The sequence below is a fragment of the Hyperolius riggenbachi genome, chromosome 1 (assembly GCF_040937935.1).
Source record: "Hyperolius riggenbachi isolate aHypRig1 chromosome 1, aHypRig1.pri, whole genome shotgun sequence".
Classification (NCBI taxonomy): domain Eukaryota; kingdom Metazoa; phylum Chordata; class Amphibia; order Anura; family Hyperoliidae; genus Hyperolius; species Hyperolius riggenbachi.
This window is the reverse complement of record NC_090646.1, coordinates 24,490,148-24,509,970: the sequence shown is the minus strand read 5'-3', so window position 1 is coordinate 24,509,970 and position 19,823 is coordinate 24,490,148.

Here is a 19,823-nt window from a genome sequence, read left to right as displayed (position 1 = left end):
CGCTTCAGTGTCTTTTTAAATGCATTTCAATACTTTCAAGCAATGCTTGATGCTTTGCTTTACTATAAATACTTATTCAGGTTTGTTTCTATATTATTTACCTTTTTTTCCACACAACTTGCTATAATGGACTGATTATGATCAGATTAAGTCCCTTACTCCCCATAACCCTTTCAAAAGTATCCCAGAGGCGCACATACCATGTGCTGAGAACCTAGGTTCTAGAAAATTAAGTAAAAGCGGGATGACACTCAAATTGAATCTACAGTCTAAAGCAATAAAAACAATATAAAACTAATAGCAAAAAATATATCAATGGTCTCCAAGTTAATTTTTCAAAATGTTCACTTAGTTGCAAATTGATAAGATTGTCATTCAGAATTATCAGATTGTGTTGAAGTCATGTGTTTGGATGGGTAAACAATGCTGAAAAGTTCCTGCAGTATCCAGCAGGGAAGCAGACAACTTGTTCTGCTTTATTTGCTCAGATATAATTTATAATAAAGTCAACCTCATGATTTTCCCTGAAACTATCAGTTAGCCTCAGTAAAGTGACATTAGAGCAGTCTTAGTTAAGGTGCCTATACATAAAATGATGTATGGGAAGATTGACCATGAGACATATATATATACATATATATATATATATATATATATATATATATATATATATATATATATATATATATATATATATATATATATATATTGTATACAGTGAGATGTGAAAGTTTGGGCAACCTTGTTAATCGTCATGATTTTCCTGTATAAATTGTTGGTTGTTACGATAAAAAATGTCAGTTAAATATATCATATAGGAGACACAGACAGTGATATTTGAGAAGTGAAATGAAGTTTATTGGATTTACAGAAAGTGTGCAATAATTGTTTAAATAAAATTAGGCAGGTGCATAAATTTGGGCACCACAAAAAAGAAATGAAATCAATATTTAGTAGATCCTCCTTTTGCAGAAATTACAGCCTCTAAATGCTTTCTGTAGGTTCTAATGAAAGTCTGGATTCTGGTTGAAGGTATTTTGGACCATTCCTCTTTACAAAACATCTCTAGTTCATTCAGGTTTGGTGGCTTCTGAGCATTTACAGCTCTCTTTGACTCACACTACAGATTTTCAATTATATTCAGGTCTGGGAACTGAGATGGCCATTCCAGAACATTGTACTTTTTCCTCTGCATGAATGCCTTAGTGGATTTTAAACAGTGTTTAGGGTTGTTGTCTTGTTGAAAGATCCAGCCCTGGCGCAGCTTCAGCTTTGTCACTGATTCCTGAACATTGGTCTCCAGAATCTGCTGATACTGAGAGGAGTCCATGCGTCCCTCAACTTTGACAAGATTCCCAGACTCTGCACTAGCCACACAGCCCCACAGCATGATGGAACCACCACCATATTTTACTGAAGGTAACAGGTGTTTTTCTTGGAATGCTGTGTTCTTTTTCCTCCTGTTGTTATGCCCAAATAACTCAATTGTTATGCCCAAATAACTCAATTTTAGTTTCACCAGTCCACAGCACCTTATTCCAAAAGGAAGCTAGCGTGTACAAATGTGCTTTAGCATACCACAAGCAGCACTGTTTGTGCTGTGGGCGGAGAAAAGGCTTCCTCTGCATCACTCTTGCATACAGCATCTCTTTGTGTAAAGTGTGCCGAATGGTTGAACGATGCACAGTAACTCCATCTGCAGCAAGATGATGTTGTAGGTCTTTGATTCTGGTCTGTGGATTAACTCTGCCTGTTCTCACCATTTGTCGCTTTTGTCTATCCAAGATTTTTCTTGGTCTGCCACTTCGAGCCTTAACTTGAACTGAGCCTGTGGTCTTCCATTTCCTCAATATGTTCCTAACTGTGGAAACAGACAGCTGAAATCTCTGAGACAGCTTTCTGTATCCTTCCCCTAAACCATGATGGTGAACAATCTTTGTTTTCAGGTCATTTGAGAGTTGTTTTGAGACCCCCATGTTACTACTCTTCAGCGAAAATTTAAAGAGGAGGGAAACTTACAATTGACGCCCTTAAATACTCTTTCTCATAATTGAATTCACATGTGTATGTATGTCAGTGGTCACTAAGCTTACCTAGCCAATTTGAGTTCCAATAATTAGTTATTAAAGTTTTGAAATCAATAAAATAACAACAGTGCCTAAATTTATGCACCTGCCTAATTTTTATTTACAGTAAACAATTATTGTGCACTTTCTGTAAATCCAATAGACTTCATTTAACTTCTCAAATATAACTCCATGTGTCTCCTGCATGATATGTTTAACTGACATTTTTTTATCATAACAACCAACTATGTATACCGGAAAATCATGACAATTAACAAGGTTGCCTAAACTTTCGCATCCCACTGTATATATCCTACTAATATAATAAACTAGCTGATTGCCCGGCGTTGCCCGGGCATATATTTGGCTGGTGTCAGCTCCACCGACTTTTTCTAACCCTAACAAGTAATCAATGACCAAGTTTGTGAGCTTTGTGGTCTTTGGCATCAATAATTTGTATTGAAATGAAAAAATCTGATGGGTTGTTTGTGGCTCCACCCCCTTTTCTGAATTTGAACCCCAGTCACCCAATGACCAACTGTACCAGGTTTGAGGCCTGTGCCATTAACAGTGCAAGAATGGTAGCAATTAAATATTCCACTTGAAAAGCAATAGGTGAAGCTTTATACACTATTGTAGGCTCCACCCACTTTTCTGAATATTAATCCCATTCACTGAGTGAGCAACTGTGCAAAGTTTAAGAACCCTCCAATTAACAGTGTAAGAATGGCTGCAGTTTACATTTTCCCAGTGAAATTTGTATTTGTCTCCACCCACTGATGACCCGGCATTGCCCGGGTATGTATTTGACAGGTGTTGGTTCCGCCCACTTCTTCTAACCCTAATGCACAAACACTCAATGACCAAGTTTGTGAGCTTTGGGGTCTTTAACATCAATAATTTGTATATTCCCATAGAAATTAAACAAATCAGATTGTCTGTTTGTGGCTCTGCCCCTCTCCAGCATTTGAATCTCAGTCACCCAATGACCAACTGTAGCAGGTTTGAGGCATCTGCTATTACCTGTGTAAAAATGGCAGCAATTTAAATATTCCCCTTGAAAATCGACAGGTGAATTTTGATTGGCTATTATATGCTCCACCCACTTCCCTGAATATTAATCTTAGTTACCCAGTGACTATCTGGGCAAAGTTTGGGAACCCTGCCATAAACAGTGTAAGAAGGGCTGCAGTCTACATTTTCCCAGTGAAATTTGGTTTTGGCTCTGCCTTCTTTTTCTCACCTGGACATACAGTCACTCAATGACCAAGTTTATGAGCTTTGGGGTCCTTGGCATCAATAATTTGTATTTTCCAAGAAATGAAACTGTTTGTGGCTCTGTCCCCTTTTCTGAATTTGAACCCCAATGACTAACTGTACCAGGTTTGAGGCTTGTGCCATTAACAGTGCAAGAATGGCAGCAATTTTAATATTCCCCTTGAAAATCAACAGTTGATTTTGATTGGCTTTTTTAGGCTCCACCCACTATTATGAATATTAATCCCAGTCACCCAGTAACCAATTGTGCAAAGTTTGAGAACCCTGCCATTAACAGTTAAGAAGGGCTGCAGTTTACAATTTCCCAGAAAATCTGTTTTTGACTCCACCCACTTTTTGTAACTACTCAATGACCAAGTTTGTGAGCTTTTGGGTTCCTGGCATCAAAATTGTGTGAATGGAAGCAGTTTATCCAAAAAAAGCAAATCTGATTGGATTTTTGTGGCTCCACCCCTTTTGTGAATTTGAACCACAGTCACTTGATGATCGACTGTAGCAGGTTTGAGGCCTCTGCCATTAACAGTGTAAGAATGACAGCAGTTTCAATATTCCCCTTGAAAATCAATAGGTGAATTTTGATTGGCTCTTGTAGGCTCCACCTACTTTTCCATATATTAATCCTAGTCCCCCAGTGACCAACTGCGTCAAGTTTGAGAACCCTGCCATTAACAGTGTAAGAATAGCTGCAATTTATATTTTCCCATGTAAAAAGTTGTTTTTGGCTCTGCCCACTAACCTTGACATACAGTCACTCACTGACCAAGTTTATGAGCTTTGTGGTCTTTGGCATCAATAAGTTGCATGTTACCATTGAAATTAAACAAATCTGATTGGCTGTTTTTGGCCCACTCCCTTTTCAGAATTTAAACCCCAGTCTCCCAGTGACTGACTGTACCAGATTTGAGGCCTCTGCCATTAAGAGTGTATGAATAGCAGCAATGTAAATATTCCCCTTGAAAATCAAAAGGTGAATTTTGATTGGCTGTTGTAGGCTACACCCACTTTCCTGAATATTAGTCCCAGTCACCCAGTGGCCAACTGTGTCAAGTTTGAGAACCCTGCCAATAACAGAATGGCTGAAATCAATTTAAAAAATCTGATTGGCTGTTTGTGGCTGCACCCACTTTAGTGAATTTGGACCCCAGTCACCCAATAACTGACTGTATCAGGTTTGAGACCTCTGCCATTAAAGGATTCCACAGCTGAATAAACAGATAACTCCAGTGTGTGGGGGGTCAAAAGTACATACTGTGACCTCCTCCTGCCCCCTCCGTCTGTCGCTGTTCATGCACTATTCATGCCGGTGTCCCAGCGACTTGCTTGACCCTTGACCTGGACATATTTCTTCCCTCTTCACTTCTGGCTGGCGCATAGCTTTCAGCTCAGAAGCACGCTGTCCTCTCCGTCTAATCTGGGCTGCGTGTGCGCTCCATTACACCAAGCGTCACATGATTAGCATGTGATGCTTGGTGTATTGGAACACACACGCAGCCCAGATTAGACGGAGTGAAATGTAATGTAAATGTTCCCCCTTGAAAATCAATAGGTACATTTTGATTGGCTGTTTTTAGGCTCCACCCACATTTCTGAATATTAATCCCAGTCACCCAGTGGCCAATTGTGTCAAGTTTGGGAACCCTGCCATGTAAAAAATTAAGTTGTTGGCGCCGCACAATTTTTCTAACCTTGACATACAGTCACTCTATCATGTTTATCAGCTTTGGGGTCCTTGGTATCAATACTTTGTATAATCCCATTGAAAAAGAAACAAATATGATTGGCTGTTTGTGGCTCCGCCCCCTTTCTGATTTTGAACCCTAATCACCCAGTGACCGACTGTACCAGGTTTGAGGCATCTGCTATTAACAGTATAAGAATGGTAGCAGCTTAAATATTCCCTTTGAAAATCGAAAGGTGAATTTCTATTGGCTGTTGTAGGCTCCACCTACCTTCCAAATTCTTAATCTCATTCACCCAGTGACCAACTGTGCAAAGTTTGAGAACCCTGCCATTAACGGTGTAAGAATGCCTACAGTTTATATTTTCCTAGTCAAATTTGTTTTGGGCTCCGCCCACTTTTTGTAACCTGGACACACAGTCACTCAATGACCAAGTTTGTGAGCTTTCAGGTTCCTGGCATCAAAAATGTGTGAATGGAAGCAGTTTATCCATCAAGGAAATCTGATTGGCTGTTTGTGGCCCTGCCCCTTTAGTGAATTTGGACCCCAGTTACCCAAAGACACACTGTAGGAAGTTTGAAGCCTCTGCCATTAACAGTGTAAGAATGGCAGCAGTTTAAATATTCCCCTTGAAAATCCACCACCACCTCCTGAGGGATTTTAAGCCTTTTAGAACCTTTTATCCTGCTGGCGCCTCTGTTCACTCTTACATCACCCGAACAGGGTGATGTTCTGCAGAACCCGAACAGTGGCGAACACTGTTCGCCCAACACTACTTGCGGTGATCTTTATGAATGAACATTTTGCTACATTTGTACCGATAATCACCGCACAAGGCGGTGATTTATCACTCTGCACGGTAGTGTCATTTTCCCATGCGAAAAGAGGCTTTATGAATGCTGACTTTGCTAAGTGGTCGGTAAAGTCAGCTGTTTTAAGCATTTCCGCATGCGGAAATGCTTTATGAATGATAGCCATAGATGGGAAAGTTCGGATATTTGGATATTTGGATGTTTGGATGTTTGTTACTCGATCACGCAAAAATGGCTGAACGGATTTGAATGAAATTTGGCACACACATAGTACATTACCTGGAATAAAGTATAGAATACTTTTTATTCCCATAACCAAAAAGGGGGCGGAGACAAATACAAATCTCACTGGAAAATGTAAACTGCAGCCATTCTTACACTGTTAATGGTAGGGTTTTCAAACTTTGCACAGTTGGTCGTTGGGTGACTGGAATTAATATTCAGAAAGGTGGGTTGAGTCTATAAAAGCCAATCAAAATTAACCTATTGATTTTCATGGGGAATATTTACATTGCTGCCATTCTTGCACTGTTAATGGCACAAGCTTCAAACCTGGTACAGTTAATCATCGGGTGACTGGGGTTCAATTTCAGAAAGGGGGTGGAGCCACAAACAGTTAATCAGATTTGTTTAATTCCAATGTAAATTATTGATGTCAAACACTGCAAAGCTCACAAACTTGGTAATTGAGTAATTGATTAATTGTGTGTGAGGGTTAGAAAAGTGGGCACAGCCAACACCAGCCAAATACATAAGCGGGCAACAGGGGGTCATAAGTGGGCGGAGAAAAATACAAATTTTGCTAGCAAAATGTAAACTATAGCCATTCTTACACTGTTAATGGCAGGTTTCTCAAACTTTGCACAGTTGGTCATTGGGTGACTGGGATTAATATTCAGAAAGGTGGGAGGAGCCTACAAAAGCCAATCATAGTTCACCTATTGATTTTCAAGGGGAATATTTACATTGCTGCCATTCTTGCACTGTTAATGGCACAAGCTTCAAACCTGGTACAGTTGATCATTGGGTGACTGGGGTACAATTTCAGAAAGGGGGTGGAGCCACAAACAGCCAATTAGATTTGTTTCATTCCAATGCAAATTATTGATGCCAAACACCGCAAAGCTCACAAACTTGGTAATTGAGTAATTGATTAATTGTGCGTTAGGGTTAGAAAAGTGGGCACAGCCAACACCAGCCAAATACATAAGCGGGCAACACCGGGTCATAAGTGGGTGGAGACAAATACAAATTTTACTGGGAAAATGTAAACTTCAGCCATTCTTACACTGTTAATTGTAGGGTTCTCAAACTTTGCACAGTTAATTACTGGGTGACTGGGATTAATATTCAGAAACATGGGTGGAGCCTACAAAAGCCAATCAAAAATTACCTATTGATTTTTCATGAGAATATTTCATTGCTGCCATTCTTGCATTGTTAATGGCACAAGCCTCAAGTCTGGTACAGTTGATCATTGGGTGAGTTGGGTTTGAATTGATAAAAGGGGGTGGAGCCACAATCAGCCAATCTTTTTTGTTTCATTTGAACACATGTTATTGATGCCAAAAACCGCAAAGCTCACAAACTTGGTCATTGAGTAATTGTGTGTTAGGGTTAGGAAAAGTGGGTGCAGCCAACACCAGCCAAATACATAATTGGGCAATACCGAGTCATCAGTGGGCAGAGACAAGTACACATTTCACTGAGAAAATGTAAACTGCAGCCATTCTTACACTGTTAATGGTAGGGTTCTCAAACTTTGCACAATTGGTCACTGTGTGACTGAGATTAATATTCAGAAAAGTGGGTGAAGCCTACAAAAGCTAATCAAAATTCACCTATTGATTTTCAAGGGGAATATGTAATTGCTGGCATTCTTGCACTGTTAATGGCACAAGCCTTAAACCTGGTACAGTTGGTCACTGGGTGACTGGGATTAATATTCAGAAAAGTGGGTGGAGCCTATAAAAGCCAATCAAAATCCACCTATTGATTGATGGTACCTGGTACAGTTGGCCATTGGGTGATTGGGGTTTAAATTCAGAAAAGGGGTGGAGCCACATCAATCAGATTCATTTTATTTCATTGCAAATTATTGATGTCAAAGACCGCAAAGCTCACATACTTGGTCATTAAGTAATTGTGTGTTAGGGTTAGGAAAAGTGGGCAGAGCCAACACTAGCCAAATACATACCCGGGCAACGCCGGGCATCCAGCTAGTATATATATATATATGGACACTTTATTGGGTATACCTTGATAGCACTTTTGCATCTTTTGACTTAATTCTGCCTTAATTCTTCAGGGCATAGATTCAACAAGATTTTGAAAACTTTCCTCAGATGTTTTGGGTTATATTAACATAATAAATGTAGAGCGACCTGTATGGTGTGAGTTTTTTTGAATCTTTAGCTTTAGAGATTAAAAGGAACATTTTCCTTGATATTGCAGCCTTAACATTGAAGAGTACAGAAGCATCTTAGCATTGGTATTTGCAGTGAATGAGATTAACAAGGACTCTGATCTTCTACCCAATATTACTTTGGGCTACCATATATTTGACACCTGTGGAAATCCAATACATACCTTGGGGTACACTCTGGAGATTTTGTCTGGTAAGAAAAAGAATGCTCCAAACTATTCCTGCAGGGGGCCCGAGGAAGTGGCTGGTTTTATTGGTGACACCAGTCTAATCACAAGTTTTGGAATGGCCCAATTGCTTAGCCTGTATCAGTACACAATGGTAAGTTATTACCAAAATTAAGTATAATTTCCCTGTCAAGCTAGTTGGACACAGTGGCCCATATACAATTTTCATTTTCTCGTAAATTTTCTCTTAGGAGATAATTTTTCATCTTCTATTTAAAATAACTTTCAACATTTCAAAATTGAAAAAGTACCATAAATATTATAAAAAGTACTGCCAAAGTAATTCTGTGCATTTTCTTGCTTACTGGGAGTATAAAAGGCATTTTATTAAAAAGGTATGAAATTATCAACTTAAAGGGACTCCGAGCAGTGCAGAAACTATGGGAATATGCATATCATTTTAAAGCTCTCTTTCTCCTCTTTCCAATGATATATAAACCACCGCCCTACGCCTTTTAGTTTTCGCTATTTTCGCGATTGAAATTGCAGCGGCCGCTATTTCAATCGCGAATATAGAGAAAACTAAAAGGCGTAGAATGACGATTTAGGTGTCGTCAGAAAGAGGAGAAAGAGAGCTTTAAAATGATATCCATCTTTCCATAGTTACATTGTATTACACAGGGCGACTTTTTCTCAAAGTCAGCAGCTCCATTCAGCAGAAAAAGTCGCCCTGTGTAATACAATGTAACTATGGAAAGATGGATATCATTTTAAAGCTCTCTTTCTCCTCTTTCTGACGACCCCTAAATCGTCGCCCTACGCCTTTTAGTTTTCTCTTTATTCGCGTTCGAAATTGCACCTGCGGCAATTTCAATCGCGAAAATAGCGAAAACTAAAAGGCGTAGGGCGGTGGTTTATATATCATTGAAAAGAGGAGAAAGAGAGCTTTAAAATGATATGCATCTTTCCATAGTTTCTGCACTGCTCGGAGTCCCTTTAAAGAAAACCAAGGAACAAAAGTCTATTGCATATGGGCCAGTATGTCAGAGATCTATAGTTATGGAAAGAGAGCACAACCTCGAACGCAAAGTTCCGCAAAGGTTTGAGTTGGCGCAAACCAGGCAAACCGCAATAGACTTCATTGGGCAGGTGAACTTGAAAAACTACAAACACTGTTTCTGGCCACAAAAGTGACGGAAAAGATGTTTCAAGGGGCATGGCGGAGTGGGATACACACCAAAAGTTCCTGGGAAAATTACAGATTTGACTCACAGCAGGGTTATAATCCCTAAAGGGCAGAAATTACATTGCATTCCTAAATTGGAGGCATAAAGTGCTTGAAAACATCTTGTGTGTGTAGAAATGGATCAGCAGGTAGTGTAAGTAGTGTACTGCTTGACGCTGACAGACCAAGCTCACTGTGTAACGCACCGCAAACAGCTGTTTTTGTAGTGATGGCCATGCTGGACTGGTGCGCACGATGGCGAGAGTGCAGGCCATGGCGGTTTTCAAGCCCATATGGTCGGGTTGAGGTAGCTCAATGACATACCAACAGAAAAACAGTGACTGAGTGTCCGGCTGATCGATTTTGGTCTATCCACAATGAAGCAACGACCTTATTATCTTGGGTGTGCCCCCCAACACACTCATTTAGCCGGTCATTGCTTCATTGTGATACGCAAGCCCCTTCACTGTGGCAAGTTAAGGATCACGAAGGGGAATTGACACATGTACATGCCTTTTGTTTTGTTGTTGCAGCCGCAGTGCAGCCAGAAAAATTAGGCAGGCATGTACACACACCAGAAAAATTATTATTCTTTTTGTTAGCAGCCTTAAAAATTCAGGAATCCACCTGGAGTCCTGGACCCTGTTGGTGGTGGTGGAGAAGGCAGTCAAGCGGCCTTCAGGCAGAGATGCTGTGTGGGAACTGACTTAGTCTTGGGGCAGGCAGCAGCGGCCGGCAGGGAGGCAGAGATGCTGTGTGGCGACTGACTTAGTCTTTGGGCAGGCAGTAGCCCTCCGGGATCCATGCCTCATTCATTTTGATAAAGGTGAGGTACTGAACACTTTTTTGACCTAGGCGACTTCTTTTCTCACTGACATTGCCTCCAGCTGCGCTGAAGTTCCTTTCTAGGACGCTTGAGGCAGGGCAAGCCAGAAGTTGTATGGCAAATTGTGACAGCCCTGGCCACAGGTCAAGCCTGCGCACTGCGCACCTAGTAGTCCAGGGGTTCATTACTGCTCAGACTGTCGATGGTTCTTTCTCTACCATTATTAAAGCTTAAATGTATTTTTTAAATTACTTTTTCTGCTGTCTGTGCAGTTCCTTCAACAAGAAACAGTTATGAAGGGCAAGTCTGTCATTCATTCAATTGTGTGATAAACTTTCCATGGTACTTTTTCAGTACCATGGTGACCACGGGTAAAGGGCTTGGAATCAGGGTTCGATACCGGTCTGCAGTGGGAGCCTGAGAATCGGCTACCACCACACATCCAAGGAAGGCGTAAGGCAAGGCACGCAAGTCTTAACTCAGGGAGGTAGTGACAAAAAATAACTATACAGGTGGACTCTTTCAAGGCCCTGCTGTATAATGATGAGATGAATACACTTGAAATCCTTTAACGAGAATCTGTTATGGAGGGCAAGTCTGCCATCTATTCAAGTGAAAGGTGTACACTGACTGCCAGGTATAATACAATATGCTTTCACAGATGCAGTGAAAGGTATGCACTGACTGGTAGAGATGGCTCGAACATCCAATTTTAGGCTTGTGAACCTTGAACGCGAAGTTCCGCAAAAGTTCGGTTCACGCGAACTTTCGCGAACCGCAATAGACTTCAAAGGGGAGGAAAACTTTGAAAACTAGAAACATTTACGCTGGCCACAAAAGTGATGGAAGATATGTTTTAAGGGGTATAACACCTAGAGGGGGGCATGGCGAGGTGGAATACACGCCAAAAGTCCCGGGGAAAAGTCCGGATTTGGCGCACAGCAGCGTTTTAAGGGCAGAAATCCCATTGCATGCTAAATTGGAGGCCTAAAGTGCTTTAAAACATCTTGCATGTGTATACATCAATTAGGTAGTGTAATTAGTGTACTGCTTCACACTGACAGACCAAACTCACTGTGTAACACACCGCAAACAGCTGTTTGCGTAGTGACGGCCATGCTGGACTACTGTGCACCATGGCGAGAGTGCAGGCTATAGCGGTTTTCAAGCCCATATGGTCGCCAGGCTGAGGTAGCTCAATAATCTCAATAATAGAACAACAGTGACTGTCCAGCTGATCGAATTTGGTCTGTCCACAATGAAGCAACAACGTTATTATCTTGGGTCTGCCCCCCCCCCCCCCTAGACACTCATATAGCCGGCGGTCATTGCTTCATTGTGATACGCAAGCCCCTTCACCGTGGCAAGGTAATGATCACAAAGGGGAATTGACACATGTACATGCCTTTTGTTTTGTTGTTGCAGCCATGGCGTCCAATGCCTTGGACGCCATGCCCCACATCCTTTATTGACTCTTCTCCTTGGTAAGCACCAGCTCACATTTCAGCACTCCCACGCTGTCCTCTCTGCACATAACACTTTATATTGCTCTTTTTCCACTGGTTTCTCCAGCGTGGTGTACGCTGGTTCCTCCTGCACCTTGTCATCTTCATTGCACTTCCTCTTATTTTGTGGTCTCTACCTCATTGTTTTTTGTCTATTTATATATTTTTTTATACACATTATTGGCCGATTGTAGAGATACTGGTTGATGGCTTTCTTCTGTTGTAGTGGGCGGTTAAACAAAAGGAGGTATTAATGCGTATGAATACACAAAGAATAACAGCAATGCAATACAATGAGTCCTTATATGTTGAACAAAAGTCCCCAATCAGTTCCTGATGTCTCCAGTTCAGAGAATGACTAACACCATTTCCAGCAAGACCAGTATCATATGGCATTGACCACCACCAGCACCCTTTGTGTGCCACTCACCGAATTCACTGACCACCAGGTCAGTATAAGCCTTGGGACAGTTCCCAGGTCGTCCCCCACCTTTCCGACCAGATTAACACTCCACTTTGCTCCCAGAGGGTTCTTCAATATCAATCACCTCAAAGAAAACTCCACATAGTGTGATACCGTATAAAAAGTAAATTTATTTAAAAACAATTGCACTCACATGCTCCATAGGAATAAAAACGGCTAGAGTTTTATAAACGGGCTCTCCCCCGTATAGATGGCCAGGGCTGGCAGGCTACAGATCCGCTGGGCTCTCTCCCACCACCGCCGCGCGCTCGGTGTTCAAAGGATTCCCTTCCGCGTTCCGCCTCGCCGCCACCACTATGGAGCATGTGAGTGCAATTGTTTTTAAATAAATTTACTTTTTATACGGTATCACACTATGTGGAGTTTTCTTTGAGGTGATTGATATTGAAGAACCCTCTGGGAGCAAAGTGGAGTGTTAATCTGGTCGGAAAGGTGGGGGACGACCTGGGAACTGTCCCAAGGCTTATACTGACCTGGTGGTCAGTGAATTCGGTGAGTGGCACACAAAGGGTGCTGGTGGTGGTCAATGCCATATGATACTGGTCTTGCTGGAAATGGTGTTAGTCATTCTCTGAACTGGAGACATCAGGAACTGATTGGGGACTTTTGTTCAACATATAAGGACTCATTGTATTGCATTGCTGTTATTCTCTGTGTATTCATACGCATTAATATCTGCTAACATCTATATTTGCACTTTGAGCGCCACCTCTTGGGCTAAAATTGTTATTGATTAAGAGGAGGCGAACAGGTGTTCTCCTTAATATTTACTGTGAGCGCTACCTCTTGGGTCTCATTTCTTGATTGTTAAGAGGGGCGAACCAGTTTTCATCATACAGACGCTAATCAGCAGAAACCCCCTTGGTGTAATACAGGTTATTTTAGATAATACTATATTTTTTTGATCTACTTTCTCAGGTTCCTCAAATATCTTTATTTTTATTGTAATTTGGAGTTCTGTAGGGATGGACGCCTTTGAGCATAGAGCACGAAGGATTATAAACCTTGATGAGATATTCATTGATAGTGGTGAAATGGGGGGCACTATGGAACAGGAGTTCAGAAAACTCCAAACTGTTATGATGAAGGAACAGGGTACCTGGTGGGACCTGGCCGCACTTACAAAGTATGACAAAGAGGGCATCATACCCAAAAGGTTGAGATGGGATATGACAGCTAATGATGGCGAGGATGATGAAGAAAATGATAAGGAGTGGGAGGAATATTTTGATAAGTGCGGACAGGGCCTAGTTAAATTGCTAATAAAAAGGAAAAATAAGAGACTGGAGAGATTGGGAGGGGAGATAGAGGGAATAAAAACCAAGATGACCCCCCTAAATAATTCAGAGGAGTATAAAACTAGATCAAAAAGGCTAGGGGAATTTCTGGAAAAGAATGAAAAAGAGATTAGAGTAGAAAAACAAAAAAAGTTCCAGAGGGATGCTGATGCCACAAGAAAAAAAGAAACATATAGATGGCAAATCAAGAAAAAAGAAGATTTAAAAGCAGCAGAGTTATTGGCTAAGACAGAGCAGATTATACAACAGAAACAGAGGGGGCACATAGAGGAGCAGCAAGGTGAACACAGACCAGGACCCAAACCCACATATGGACCCAATGTAGAACAGGGGGTGGGATATGGCCACTATGGGGAGGAGGGCAGGGGAGGGTGGGTTGGGAATAGGGGATGGGGAGGAACTAGGGGCACACACAGAAGTCCATATAGAGCACCGGATAGGGGACAAGGTAGAGGGTATAGAAATATATCCAATAACCAGTACAATGTGCCTGTATATAATCGATATGACCCTATAAGACAACAACAACAAATGGAGCCTTTTTTAGAGATGGCCCCGAGATACGGGGAGAGGGAATGGAGGCTAGAGGGGGGAGGGTACAACACACACCAAAGCCACTATGGAAAAAGGGAGCAAGACGAGGCACAAGGGGGGGGGGAGAGGGGCAAAGCGGATGAGACAATAACAGGGGAGGGGGTGTTTAACATTAGTGGTATATTTTAGCACCAAAGAGTTAGCCATTTTGGATAAGGGACTGAAACATGCACCTAGGCAAGGTATGGACAAATTCACAACGTATATTGATATAAATAAATTTGCACGCAAACTTCACTTGAAAAAATACTTTGCAGGACGGCCCCAACGAAACCCCAACAACATCTCTGATGGTTATGAGCATACCCATCTGAGAACCAAGTCTACATTCAACCCACAGGATACAAATTATAATGCTATTGAAGTATTTAAAAATATGGTCATTAAGGACATGAATAAGATACCTGAGCAAAAAAATGGACAGATTAGGGAAATAGCAAAGGAAATGCTGGAAGATAAAGGGCTGGTGGTTAGACCAGCTGACAAGGGGGGAGGGGTGGTGGTTCTAAACAAAACCCAATACAAAACTGAACTAGACAGATTGGTAGGAGACAAAGAGGCTTACACCCGCATGAGGGGAGACCCTACGGGTAAGTATATGGAAGAATTGAGGGAAATACTCAGGGAGGGAATGGACAGGGGATTCATTACTGATGATGAATTCAAATACATTGTACCTGACACACCAAGGATACCTGTTATCTATCAGGTTCCAAAGATGCACAAAAATCAAACTGAACCCCCTGGACGCCCCATAGTCAGTGGGATAGGTTCGGTCACCCACAGGTTAGGACAATATCTGGATGAATTTTTAAAACCCTTAGTGGAGGACCTGCCCAATATCCTTAGGGACACGAAGCATATGCTTCAGGTCATACAGGGGGAAGAACTTAATGAGGGAGAATTAATGGTAACAATGGATGTTGCCTCACTGTATACTAATATCAAGCATGAACTCGGACTGGAGGCGGTTGATCATTTTTTTAAACAGCAAGGAAAAATTAAAGTTGACCAGAGAATTTACGTTTTGAGGTTACTCAAATTTGCTTTAGTACGTAACTACTTTTGGCATGATGGTGTCTTTTACAGGCAAACCAAAGGCTGTGCCATGGGGGCAAGTTATGCCCCAAGTCTGGCCAATCTGTTCATGGGGAAATGGGAACAATCAGTGTTGGAGAATGGGGGGCCGGTCAGAATATGGCGGCGATTCATTGATGACCTGTTCTTCATATGGGGGGGGGGGGCGGAAAAGCAAACCTAACAGAATTCCTTGATCAACTTAACAACAATAACCTGGGTATTTCCCTCACGATGCAATCGGGTAGGGATTCAATACAATTTTTGGACCTGGAGATAATGCGGGATGGGAACATTATGGGTACTAAAAGTTTTTTTAAAGCAACTGACAGAAACGGGTACATATCCACAAGTAGTTGCCACCACCCTGCCTGGATTAAGGCAATCCCCAAAGGACAATTTTTAAGAATGAAGCGAAATTGTTCAAGTACGCAGGATTATTTTAAGCAGGCGGAGATTCTGAAAAAGAGATTCATGGAGAAGGGGTATATGAGAGATGCATTAGAGAGTGAAATACAAAAAATTGGAGCCATGGATAGACAGGCCCTATTGGGAGAGAAGAAAGATGAAAAGAATGGGGGTGAATTTGACCTGGCGTTCATTACCGGGTTTAATACCCAGTATAGACAACTTCAAAATATAATACAACAACATTGGGGGATCCTGGAGACAGACCTCACCCTTAGAAGCATCATCCCAAATAGACCCAAATTCATCTATAGAAAGGCCCAAAACCTGAAACAAATACTTGCACCGAGCTGTGTGGAGCCGAAAAAGGCCCCACGCATGCAGGGGTGGCAAACAGCTGGTTTCTTTCCATGCAGGGCCTGTAAGGCCTGCAGGGAGGCGAATGGGGTAAAAACTAATAGGGTGGTATCATTCAGCAACGGAAGGACTTTCAGGATTCAGGAATTTATTACCTGTAATGATCGATTTGTCGTATACCTTGCCTGGTGTAAATGTGGATGGCAGTATATAGGTAGGACTACCCGAACCCTCAAGGAGAGAATGGGGGAGCATGTCCGCAATATTACCAAGGGCTATCCCAATCATGGGGTGTCAGCCCACTTTGGCAGTCATCATGACTGCAAGTTGCTGCAACCCCAAAGATTTGTCTTTTTGTGGACTTCAGAAAATCATACCTAACTGGAGGGGGTGCAACAAACTTAAAAGGGTCTCACAGGAAGAAACAAGGTGGATCCATAGGATGGGTACACTCAGACCAGATGGCCTCAACATAGACATCGACTTGGTTTGTTTCCTAGGTGATTAGGAGTGTGATGTGTGCGCATGCACTCCAGACTGGGAAGGGCCAAGCTGTGGGTAGAATCTGGTAAACTAGGGGTGCATGCGTTTGCATGCATCTCTGACCTGGGGGGCATTTTTGTGTTCACGTTGAATGTTGGTAAAATTTTGAAATGTCTATTATGTGTAACTGGGGATAACATTGTGAGTAGAGGTGTGCATGGGATGTGTGGGCATCCTATCTTGACTTACTAGTTTGGGGACATCTGCAATGTATTTAGGGGAGGGAGGGGGGAGAGGGTAATTTTGTACTTTTTTGGCTACATTATGGTAGGACATGGCAGGAGTGGATTACCACACATCACTTGCTGCCTCATACAGGTGTATGGAAAGGAAGCTAACATATAGATGCATTGTAGTTCACCTTAACAGGTGGCAACATGTAATGTACTGTTTTTTAGAACTCACCTAATTGTTGTGAATAATAGATAGTTGTATGGAGAAGTCATAACCACATAGATGCACGGTAGTTCACCCTAGAGGTGGCACCATGTAATGTACTGTTTTAATTGTTGCAAGTATTAGAGTATGGTTTTAGCCATTTTGGCTGTTTTATGGGTGTAATTTACAAAAAGACCACTAGATGGCGGGTTTGCAGGCTTAAGGAGTCATGGAGGGAGCATGCGCGAGATGCGCTTGTCCCATAAGAATCCCCGCTGCAGTACGCATCGGGCTCCATGCCCCTGATGAGTCACTGTGTGACGAAATTGATAGGGCGGAGCCTGATGCGGAAGCGGGATTGAAGCTATATGGAGTGGCGTGGTGGCGGCGAGGCGGAACGCGGAAGGGAATCCTTTGAACACCGAGCGCGCGGCGGTGGTGGGAGAGAGCCCAGCGGATCTGTAGCCTGCCAGCCCTGGCCATCTATACGGGGGAGAGCCCGTTTATAAAACTCTAGGCGTTTTTATTCCTATGGAGCATGTGAGTGCAATTGTTTTTAAATAAATTTACTTTTTATACGGTATCACACTATGTGGAGTTTTCTTTGAGGTGATTGATATTGAAGAACCCTCTGGGAGCAAAGTGGAGTGTTAATCTGGTCGGAAAGGTGGGGGACGACCTGGGAACTGTTCCAAGGCTTATACTGACCTGGTGGTCAGTGAATTCGGTGAGTGGCACACAAAGGGTGCTGGTGGTGGTCAATGCCATATGATACTGGTCTTGCTGGAAATGGTGTTAGTCATTCTCTGAACTGGAGACATCAGGAACTGATTGGGGACTTTTGTTCAACATATAAGGACTCATTGTATTGCATTGCTGTTATTCTCTGTGTATTCATACGCATTAATATCTGCTAACATCTATATTTGCACTTTGAGCGCCACCTCTTGGGCTAAAATTGTTATTGATTAAGAGGAGGCGAACAGGTGTTCTCCTTAATATTTACTGTGAGCGCTACCTCTTGGGTCTCATAAACAAAAGGAGGGTTGGATTCCAGCGAGTCAGGCTATCGCAAATCAAGCATCTCACCGGCAAGTTCTTTCTTCACTGAATATCGGCCAAGCGTGCCATGGCCGTGTTAGATCGCCTGTAATGCCCACACGACTTCCTGGACTGCTTCAGCACGTCCTGTAAGCCTGGGTGTTTACACACAAATCTCTGAATTATTATATTCAGCACATGTGCCATCCAGGATACATGTGTCAACTTTCCCAAATTCAAAACCAAAATGAGATTGCTGCCATTGTCACACACCACATTGACGATCTCCAGTTGGTGCGGGGTCAGCCCCTGATCCACCTGTTTGTTCAGAGCAGCCATGAGAGCTGCTCCAGTGTAACTCTCTGCTTTGAGGCAAGACATGTCTAAGATGGCGTGACACCGTCGTACCTGGCATGCAGCATAGGCCTTGGGGAGCTGGGGCTGTGTAGCTGGAGAGGAGATCGCAGCACCAGCAGAGTTGCACTGCCACTCAGCCAAGGAGGAGAACGACAGCAAAGAGGATGTAGCAGGAGGAGTAGGAGGAGAAAGAGAGGAGGTGGCAGGAGGCCTGCCTGCAAGCTGTGGAGGTGTCACAACTAGGTCCGCTGCACAGCCACGTACTCAGTGCCGTATCTAGGTAAGACAGCGCCCATGGCAAATACTAAAATTGTGCCCCCCTCCCCCCCCCCCCCATGCACTCACACACCTACAATCAACAGCATCCTGTCTAATCTTTTTGGACAGGCTAACCCCATCATGCAAAAAGAACACATGTGCACACACAAATACCAGAATGTAACAGTCACTATGAAATAAATTAGGCTATTTTTGATCCTCTGCCTCGAGTACTTTAAAGAGAACCTGAACTGAAAATAAAAAGTCAAAATAATAATACACAGGTCATACTTACCTCCTGTGTAGTCTACTACTCAATCTCTTTCTCCTCTCCTGCATCCCATTTGTCCACTGTGATCAATGGATTTCCCGGTCCTCCATTTTAAAAATGGCCATTGGCCATTACCCCCCTAACAGCTTGCTGGTCAACACACTGTTAAACTGTAATACCGCCACTTGAGCCATAGGGATACATGGACATTACCTTGCACATTCAGTTGTAACTGACAGCTGCTGATATATAACTGACAGCAACTGGTATATTTCAGTTCTGACAAAATATTGTCAGAACTTGAAGGGATCACTGTAAGAGGAAAATGGTGAGCTTCTGAGAGGAACTGATGGTGAGGTTAGTATGTAATCTTCATTTGCAGCTACGTCATGTTTATTTTAAATATTTTTACTCACTTCAGGTTCCCTTTAAGGCAGGGATCATACTTGACTGTTTTCATACGCGTTTTCTGCACAAAAGAACTCATGTTAATCAAAGGGCTAGTTCCCACTTCATGTGTTTTTCTTGCACAGAAAAAAAAAACTGACATTCTGCATGATAATTCTGCTCATTTTGTCAGTTTTCTGTATCAATTACATTAGCTGTTGTGAAAGAAAACACATGCTTTTCTGCATAGAAACACACTTGGTATTGTTTCAGGTGACCAGAAAGATCAGCACGATTTCCATGCAACTGGTATTGTTTAAAAGGAAATAAATATGGCAGCCACCACTCCCATATGAATGAAAGCAATGAAACATTTTCAGTGACGAT